Source organism: Eschrichtius robustus, chromosome 2 (assembly GCF_028021215.1).
Source record: "Eschrichtius robustus isolate mEscRob2 chromosome 2, mEscRob2.pri, whole genome shotgun sequence".
In the NCBI taxonomy this organism is placed as follows: Eukaryota; Metazoa; Chordata; class Mammalia; order Artiodactyla; family Eschrichtiidae; genus Eschrichtius; species Eschrichtius robustus.
This window is the reverse complement of record NC_090825.1, coordinates 119515582-119525491: the sequence shown is the minus strand read 5'-3', so window position 1 is coordinate 119525491 and position 9910 is coordinate 119515582. Positions and strand designations below refer to the sequence as shown.

General features: G+C 43.6%; 1 long non-coding RNA gene across 1 annotated transcript in view; it reads right to left on the bottom strand.

The window, feature by feature from the left end:
• Positions 1-242: 242 nt before the first annotated feature.
• Positions 243-9910, bottom strand: part of LOC137759634 (uncharacterized) — a 142006-nt gene continuing 132338 nt past the window's right edge. Inside the window, exons 5-7 of the long non-coding RNA XR_011073117.1 lie at positions 7785-7951; positions 3196-3340; positions 243-427 (exon numbers count right to left, since the gene is read on the bottom strand). This is a non-coding gene — a long non-coding RNA (uncharacterized lncRNA). The remainder of the gene's footprint in view (positions 428-3195; positions 3341-7784; positions 7952-9910) is intronic.

The window sequence follows — 9910 nt, the reverse complement described above, 5'->3', positions numbered from 1 at the left end:
GTGGGTTTTAACCAGAGCCCTGCCACTTGCTAGCCGTGTGACCCTGGAGTTAATCCATCTAAGCCTCGAGATTTTTAAGTGTAAGATGGGGATAATAACAGTACCTACCTCACAGGAATTTTGTGAAGATTAAATGATAGGATGCATATAAAAAGCTTACTTAGACCAGTGTCTGCACTGCAGTAAGTGTTCCCAAAAAAATGTTAGCTAAATTAAATGGTAACTAACCACTTCGTTGGAAGATGAACTCTGATAAGTCCCCTTTTAATAATCTTTTGTTTCCTCTGGCAGATGTTAGGTGAAATTGTAAAAGATTGATTTTTCAGCATAATCCCATACATTGTCGAGGGCGGGTGCTCACGTAAAGATGGAACTGGAGGTAGGTTTCCGCCCTTGTTCTATAAGAGGCCCAGGTTCATTTCAGGACCTAAAAGAAAAAGATTTGCTGGTTACTTTGGAGACATCAGGATCTTAGTCTTCAGAGAAGCATCCCTGCCCTCTTACTGGAAACTAGTCCCCAGTCTTAGTCTTCATTGTTATTCTACATCTTAGACCCCTGATTGTTTTCTTCAGTGTAGACATAACAATTTGAAGTTATTTTGTTTATTTGTTGGCCCCCTACACACATTGTCTCCCTCTCTCCCACTCCTCCCCATTCTGCTAGAATGTAAGCTCCCAGTTGGCAAAGATGGTGCTGCGACTATGTGGTTCATGGCTGTAACCTCAGGGCCTAGGACAGTGTCTGTGTATTGTAAATTCCCAGTAACTATCTGGTGAATGAATGAACGAATGAATAAATGAATGATTTTATGAATGGGCAGCCCTGGCAGGTGCTCAGTGCTTCAGGCTTTCCTTAGAAGTGTAGAAACGAAGGTGAACTGATCTTGTAGTGGCCACAAGAGGAAAAGAGAACTAGTAAAATTCACGACCACCCAGACCCAGTAATGAAGTCTGGGACCACATGGACTCAGAATTTCTAGGGGGAGGGAACAAGGGAAATATATGGTAGCTGGGCGACCCCAGGCCAAAAAAATTATACACACACACACGCATGTGTGCATGCATACAGAAATACACTATCCAATGAGACTTCGGGTAAATTAGAACTTGGTAGGTTGTTTCTTATTTCAGGCACAATAATCTTTCTTTACTTGGCCTCTGGGTCACCACCCACTCACTGCCTCTTGGGTCTCCTTTCTCACTGGTCCTTCTCCTCCTTAGTTTCCTTTGCTGATTCCTCCTCATTTTCCCAACTTCTGAACACTGGATCATTCCAGGTTGATCCTCAAACCTCCACTCCATACACACCTCCTAGGTGACCCCAACCTGCCTCATGGCTGCAAATACCATCTGCACACTAATAACCTCCAAATATCTATCCTCACTTTGACCTCTCTTCTGAACTCCAGGCAGGTACACACAACTTGAATGCTCAATACTCGCCTTGTATTACATATCTAAATAGACATCTCAAACTTAAAAAGAGGCCAGAACTGAACTCTTGGTTTTCTCCCCAAACCTGCTCTTCCCAATGGCAAATCCATCCTTGCAGTTGTTCAAGCCAAAACCCTTAGAGCTGTCCTTTTCTTCCCTCTCTACAATCCACATCTAATCACTGCCAAATTCTCTTGACTGAGTCTTCAATATACACCTATAATCTGACTACTTTTCTACCTCCTGGCTACCACGCTGGTCCAAGCCACCATCCTCTTTTGCCTAGATTATTACGGCAGCCTCCAAACTAGTCTCTCTACTTCTGCCCGTACTGCCTGTAGTTAAGTCTCCTTCAAGCAGCCAGATTTAAATTGAACATTACACATTAAATTGCATCAATAATCTGCTCTGAGCAAAACCCTCCAATGGTTCTCCATCTTTCCAAAGTAAAGGAAAAGCATGATCTGACCCAGGATACCTCTTCTCATCTCATTTCCATCTTTTCCCCCAACTCACTCTGCTCCAACTGGTTGACAATCCATATGGATTTCAAATTAATTTAGAAAATATTAGTCTGAAAATTTGGGAAAAGGCTTAAAAGATCTGACTATAAGTAAATAAACTGTTTACGCTGGAGAAATGCCTGATTTTTTAAATTAGTCATTCTCTGATCCCATGGTATCAGATCAGCATAAATATTTTAGGGTCTTCAACATTTGCCTGGAGTTAATCTTTTGGGCCAGAAAATGGAAATTAGACTACCTCCAAGTTTCTGCTGATAACCCTTGACGATCTTGATCTTGGTCTTGAATAACATACCCTTTAGCTTTCAGTATTTTAGGGGGTGCCTTTTTCACACTATAAAAGTACCAAGGCTAAAACACCTGCTCTACTTAAGAGGAAACATAGACTTTCAACAGACATTTATGGAAATCCTACTGTGTTTCAGGTACTGGCTAGGCATTGGGGAATCAAGGATGAACAAGACATGCCCATGTCTTCAAGGAACTCACAAGGGAAACCAGGTGGCAGCAAGAGGACCTGATCTTAATAGTGCAATGACAGAGGGATGCCCAGTGTGCTATGAAAGCCGACCAGAGGACACCCAGCTCAGCCTGAAGAGGATTGACAAGGCCTCCTAGAGGATATGGCACCTCAGCTGAAGCTTAAATTATGTGCAGAAATGGGGGTATAGGGTAGGTCATATTCCAAACAGGAGGTACAGCATGAGCAAAGCCATGAATCTCTGTGCTGTGTGTAGGAAACCACAAACGTTCGAGGCAAACCACTCTTAAGGTGAGACTGGAAAGGAAGTCAGAGAGCAGGACACAGGGAACTTTATTTAGCATTTTAAGGAGTATGATCTTTGTTCATAGGCAACAGAGAGCCACTGAAGCAGGAGAGTGTGACTGCTACACGAACACGCTTAGAGGCAGGCAGACCAGTAGGGAGGCTATGGCAGCGTCCAGGTAGAAGGTGCTGCAGGTCTGAATTAGGGCAGGAGCTGGGGAGATGGGGGAGAAGCAGACAGACTTAAGAAATATTGAGTTAAAATTAGTGGAACTTGATGTGAAGGAGACAAGAAGGAGGAGACAAGGATAACACCGAGGTTTCTATCCTTGAGGGTATTACCAAGTACAAGTAGTAATAGGATCAGGCAGGAAGATGATTTCATTGTTAGGTATGTTGAACTTGAAACATTAAGGGAAAAGCATTCATTCATTTATCCATTCATTCAAGAACTATTTATAAAGTACCTACCTTGTGAATGTCCAAGTGTGAATCTGAAGGGAGAGGGGTCTGGACTTCAGAGAGTTGGGTGTCATTAGCACATGGGATGATCAGGAGTTAACCTTCAAGGATGGTTGGCACAGTACCTGGCACAAAGGACGCTCTCCTTGGGTACCTGTTGAAAAGAATGAATGAAGAGCTACCCTGTGAGAGTTTGTAAGAAGAGAAGAGCTGGGAATCGACAATGAAGCTCTAGAAAACATCAATGGTTCAGGGTTGGGCAAAGGATACAGAAATGGAGTAGTCAGAAATGTGGGGGACTGGAAGGGTGTGGTGTCATGGAAATAAAGTGAGGTACACATAGGACCCAAGTACACACACATTATCAGGTATTAGAAAGGCTTCATGAATGATTTCTAAGTTGAAGGTGAAATAGGTCTCTAGAAAAATCTAGATAAAAATGAGCATTTCTTTTTTTCTAGAGTTTTGGAACCTTGAAATCCAAGGGCTACTGGGCAATAGTTGAATTTCTAGTTACCAAATTTAATTACCAAGTTTGTGCTATTCTGTGCTTTTGCTTTAAATCACTTTGGATAACTGTTTTTTTTCCATTTACAATGATTAGTTTCTGTTCTTGGTGTTAACTCCCTAATGCTGATTTAAACCAGAGGATATAACTTTGTCAGTATGAGAACAGCTGAATGTCTAAGACCTGCTGATAGCATTTAGTTAGTATTATTTTCATGTGCTAGTGATAGAGATGGTGGCTTCTGGTCAATTCTATGTGAGTGTGGTGATTACTGGTTGCAGACATCTGATCATCTGGTTTTTGATTGTTTTCATTTTGTTTTGTTTTTTGCCTACCCAGCATCCATACCCATTTTTATGGTAACGGCACCTGAGTTTTTCTTGGGGAACCACTTTCTTCCCCATTTCTAGTCCAGGTCATTTGGGTGGAGCTTACTGCACTGGGCTTCAAGGAGAGGGCGTGTGACCCAGAGTTGGTCAATAAAACACTGCAACCCCCTGGGTTCAGTGACCGGCTGAAGAATGGGCACATGACCAATCAGGCAATGAGATAGTATTCTTGGACTTGCTAAAGAGACCAGGCCAAAGATATTCTTTACTGAACTTAAAGCTGGATGGGTATACGCCAGGAGCTAATGTGAACCACTTCATCACGGGGAGAGCCTGTCTGAGGATGAAGCTAATACAGAGGAAAGAATTGCTGAGAGATGAAGAAAGAGAGAGAGACTAAGTACTAAAGGCATTCTTTGAAATCCCAGATCTGGCCACACCTGAAGCTACACTTCTCAATTACGTGAACTAAAAAATTCCCTTTTTAAACTTTGGCAACATTTTGTTAGCTTTTCCACCACTTGCAACCAAAAAGTCCACATGAGAGACACAATACCACCTCTCTTCTTTCTGCTTCACCCACCAACTGGAAATCAACTGTCTAAAGTCGAAGTCATTTCCTTCGGCCAGCCATCCTATGAATGCAATCCACACTACACTCGGCATTTTCAGGTCAGCCTCCCGTCACCTCCTGCATCAGCCTCCCTCTCCATTTCTCTACTTTGTGTCCCAGAGCTCTATTCACCACTTGAACTCACTGAACTTACAAAGCCCTAAGTTCTAAGATCCACCGCTGTGGCCCTCACTGCTTCCCATGGACTCTTCCTGTTTATTGTATTCACCTACAGCAGGCTCTTTCTACCCTGCCAATTGTTTGTTTTAATAAGTAGAGGCAGGACTGGATGGAAGCCACTTCTGTGCCCAGGCTTGGAAAGCCCACTGCCAAATGGTTGGGTTCTGGCCACCACCCAACACCACTCGGTACACTCTGTTTGAGCTCAAGTCTTCTTGTCTCAAATGTCGTACCTGCTGCTTTTTTTCCCCTCCTGATGACAAGTTTAGCCTGATGTGATTCCCAACTCTGTCATCTCTACTGTTGCCGTGACACCCAGGACCTTTGCCATTTTCCCTCAGGAATCTTGGGAATTTCTGGGAAATCATACCTTAGTGGTCTAGAAGAATCTAGCTTCCAAACACTATTTCACAACTACCAAGATGACACTCTCTCTCCTCAAGTAAGGTTGTATCCCCTTTTCCTGCCTCCAAACAGGCAAGGTACCTGTTTGGAGACACCTGCCAAGAATGGAAAATAACTTTCTTCAGAATTATATAAGAGGATAAGAATTTTTCCTTTGGCTTTTACCTGAAACACAGGGAAATAACAAAGGAACCAATGCTTCTCTGAGTGCAGATGACAAGGTGATCTCCTTCTTCTGCTTTAATTATCTTTCTCTCATTCAATAAGTATAAATTCAGTAGCCTTCCATGTTCTTGTCAAGCCCCAGAGCACTGCGTTGTAACCGTTCAACTCAAATTCAACAAATATTTAATTGAGCATCTATTACATGCCAGGCACTGTGCTAGGTAAGGGGTGTACAGAAGAGAATAGGACAGGCAAGAGGCCTGCTTCTAGGTCCTACTCCAGTGAAGGTTAAAAAGAGGTAGCACATAAGTGTAACAAATAAATGAACAAAACGTCAGACAATGAGACGTGCTATCAAGAAAATATAAGGGGTATGGACACCAACGGGAGAGGAGGGGTGGGATGGATTGGGAGATTGGGATTGATGTATGTACGCTGCTATATATGAAGTAGTTGGCTGGTGAGTGCCTACTGTATAGCACAGGGGGAAAAAAACAGGTACAATCTGTTTGCAGGATATATATTAATTTTTAAAATGCATTCCAATATACGTTAAGCGCAGACAAATACTGTTTGATTCCACTTATACGAGGTACCTAGAATAGTCAAATTCATAGAGTCAGAAAGTACACTGGTAGATGCCAGGGGCCTGGGGGTGAGGGGGGGTGTGGAGCGGGGGAATGGGGAGTTAGTGTTTGAAGGGGACAGAGTTTCAGTTTAGGAAGGTGAAAAATTCGGGAGATGGATGATGATGAGAGTTGCACAACAATGTGAATGTACTTCGAGCTGCTGAACTGTACAGTTAAATATGGTTAAAATAGTGTGTTTTATATTATGTGACTTTTACCACAATAAAAAGACATTGAAAAAAAAGAAAATATAAGGGGATAATATGTTTCAGAGTTAGGGGACTATTTTAGATAGAGTGATCAGAGAAGGCTGTTCTGAGGAGGTAATATCTGAGTTAAAACCCAAATGGGGCTTCCCTGGTGGCGCAGTGGTTGAGAATCTGCCTGCCAATGCAGGGGACACGGGTTCGAGCCCGGGTCTGGGAAGATCCCACATGCCGCGGAGCAACTAAGCCCGTGCGCCACAACTACTGAGCCTGCGCGTCTGGAGCCTGTGCTTCGCAACAAGAGAGGCCGCGACAGTGAGAGGCCCGCGCACCGCGATGAAGAGTGGCCCCCACTCACTGCAACTAGAGAAAGCCCTCGCACAGAAACGAAGACCCAACACAGCCAAAAAGAAAGAAAGAAAGAAAGAAGCTTTCATTTAAAAAAAAAAAAAAAAAAACCCCAAATGAAGAGAAGGTACAAACCACATGAAGACCTCGGAGAGGAGTACTCAAGACAGAAGGTCAGCACATGCAAAGGCCCTGAGCTTGCAGCAAGCTTGCTGCATTAACAGTAGGGGTAGGTAAAATATGGTCCAGGGACCAAATTCGGCCTGCCTTCTTTATTTGTATAACTCAAAAGCTAAGAATGGCTTTTACATTTTTAAATGGTTGGAAAAAAAAAATTTCATGACGCATGAAAATTATACAAAATTCTAATTTCAGTGATCATAAATAAAAATTTTTTGGAACACATCTCATTCATTTATATATTTTCCATGGCTGGTTTCATACGTCATTGGCAAAGCCACGTAGTTGCAACAGAGGTTGTGTGCCCTGTAAAACTTAAAACATTTACTATCTGGCTCTTTGCGAAAAAGTTTACAGACCGCTATATTAGAGGAACGGGAAGAAATACCTTCCCAGGCTTGAGAGAACCTTGAAATTCTTTAATGATCTGATCCTTTTGACTGTAAATAACAGAAAACCTGTTTCCAGTTGACTTATGTAACACGGAGGATTAGCGATAGCCATAAACTCTTTGGTATTTTTCCCATCAAGAGGTAGAAGCTATGTCATCTCTTTTTGAAGCTGGGTGGGCTTTGTGCCTGCTCTGACCCACAGTACATGATAGAAATGATCCTGTGCCAGTGCAGGCTTGGGCCTGAAGAGCCTGGCATCTTCCACTTTCTGCCTCTTACAACACTTTTGGAGCCCTGCATCTCGTGCAAGAAGTCTGACCACCTTGGATGGCCACGCAGGAAAGTCCACATGGACGTGCTCTGGTTGAAGGTTCCAGCTGAACCTAAACTTCGAGCCATCACCACCAAGATGCCAAATATGAGGGAAGCCATCCTAGACTCTTCAGATAGGCCATCGGCCAGCTGAACACCACTGAGTGACCTCAGTGGATGCTACATGGAACGGAAGAATCGCCTCCTTGGCTTCCTGGCCCACAAAATTGTGAACTGTAATAAAATGGGTGCTGTTGTAAGCCACTCCATTTTGGGATAATTGTTTCACAGCAATAGATGACCAAAACAAACAATACAGAAATTTTATTACCTCACGTAATAAGAAGTTCAGGGGTAGATTAGGGTCCATCCACAACATATCCTGGCCCTGCTTTCCTGAAATTCCTTGGCCTCTGCTCTCTGCTTTGAGTTGGTTTCCTTGTTAGGCTGGCAGATGGCTGCAGCAGTTCCTGGAGTCTCCTTCAAACGTGACAATGTCTAGAGGAAGAAGAAAGATGGTTCTTAGGAGAAAGAATACGCAGACTGATCAGGATCTGCCCTGGAATTAGGGATGGAGTCTCCTCCTCTGAGCCACTAGGGAAAGGATGGACACTGGATCAAAACTGGTGAAAAAAGGTAGGAAGGAAGGAAGTAGATATTGGGTCAGCAACCCACTGTGTTCAAGGTATCTTTCTTCTTCCTATCATTCATTTATTCATCCACCCAGAGTATTTTAGGTTGAACCATATGAATGTTTTTTTTAATAAGTCAAACACAAATAACAACAATTTCAAATAGTTAAAGTTAATATTTAGCAAACCTATACTATAGTGGTAGGCATAGAGCTAGATGTTAGAGCTACTGCAATTAAATGGTGCTAAGTTTAAGGAAAGGAAAGAACAGGGCCAGCTATATAATCAGCAAAACTCAGTCAAAATGAAAATGGAGAGCCCCTTGTTCAAAAATTATGAAGAATTTCAAGATGGCAACAGCAGAGCATTAAACTAAGCATGGAGTCCTTCTAAGTACAGGGCCCTGTATGTTTGCCCAGGTTGCACGGCCAAGAAACTGGCCCCGGAAAAGAACAGGTGCCCACAAGAGAGAACAGCAGGGGGCCTAGTTAGATTAGGGGGACCAGGAAGGAGGACGATCTTTAAGCAAGGATCTGGAGGATGGATGTGAGTAGCCAGGCGAAAAGTGGAGGAATGCAGATTCCCAGCAGAAGAATAGCATTCCTCCTTCTCCTCCATGTTCCAAGTTGGTTAAGAGACTTAGGTTGGCCTGTCATCAGTTGTGATGAGACAACAAGATAAAGGTAACAGATCCCTTTCCTGTCTGTGCCAGCTCAGGCCTTTTTCCCAACCCTTTTCTGTGCTCCAGATCTTAGCACTTGGGTAATCTACCCACATAATCTGATCCTTCTCCTGCAGCACCACAGATAGTCAGGACAGCCCCAGAGGGGCCCCAGCCCTCTCTCTCCGGTGCTCGATTGCAAGTGCTTCCTGGGACAACAGCCTAACCTCCTGATCCAGTTGGCCTAGGCTCATCATAAACAAGGAAGAATCCTCCCTGTCCTCACATTCCCCAAACCCCAAACCATGAAGATAGCTAACACTCACTGGACCTCAAACATTTTTATCAACAAACCTGAATCTTTTCCCTAAAATCACTTTCTTCCATTTTTAGTTCTACAATGTTCCTCTTCTATACTGGAGCCTGTGGAGACTTGGTGTAGTGGGCCTCCAAGTTGGTTGTAAACAGAATCAGATGAGAAGCTTATTAAAAATACGGAGGCACCAGCCCCATGCCAAACCCAGCTCCTCTATTTTTAACAAGTTCCACAGGTAATCCTGAGACACTGCCAGGTCTCTGAACCATTGCTTTAGCAAGCTGGACAGAATAAGGAAGAAATTCCCATATGGCTGGCAGGAGTCAGAACGTTTCATTTCTGTTGTTACATGTGACCCCTCAGGCAAACTACTTTCATTCAGGGCCTCAGTTTCCCCATTAAGTCATGTGGTGATGATCCCTCCATAACATCTCTTCCCCAGAGGCTCTCTGTGTCGTAAAACTCTTGTTGCCTTCCCATAATCTAGTCCCCCTTGTGGTGGCAGCACCTCAGTTTCTCCTGGGACTAACAACCCCTCTCCCACTGCAGGTAGGCTTGGTGGGAATACCAATCAAGGTGCTCCTATGCCCCCTGGCTGACCTGTAGGCCCAAGACCTAAGTTTGGCCAACCAGACTTTCTCTCCCAGGGAATTAAATCTTGGGACAAATGAAGCAGAGACTGAAAATAAATGAAGTTGATTCATCTGGTAGGGGTGACCAAGGACCCTGCTCCCTGAGCTATTCTGGTTCCTGTGCTTTCAGAAACCTGGTTCGCCAGCTTTTCCTTGGCATCTATGAGCAACCCCATACCCTTCTAATAAGTTCTTTCTTTTTTTTGGTTAAATGAG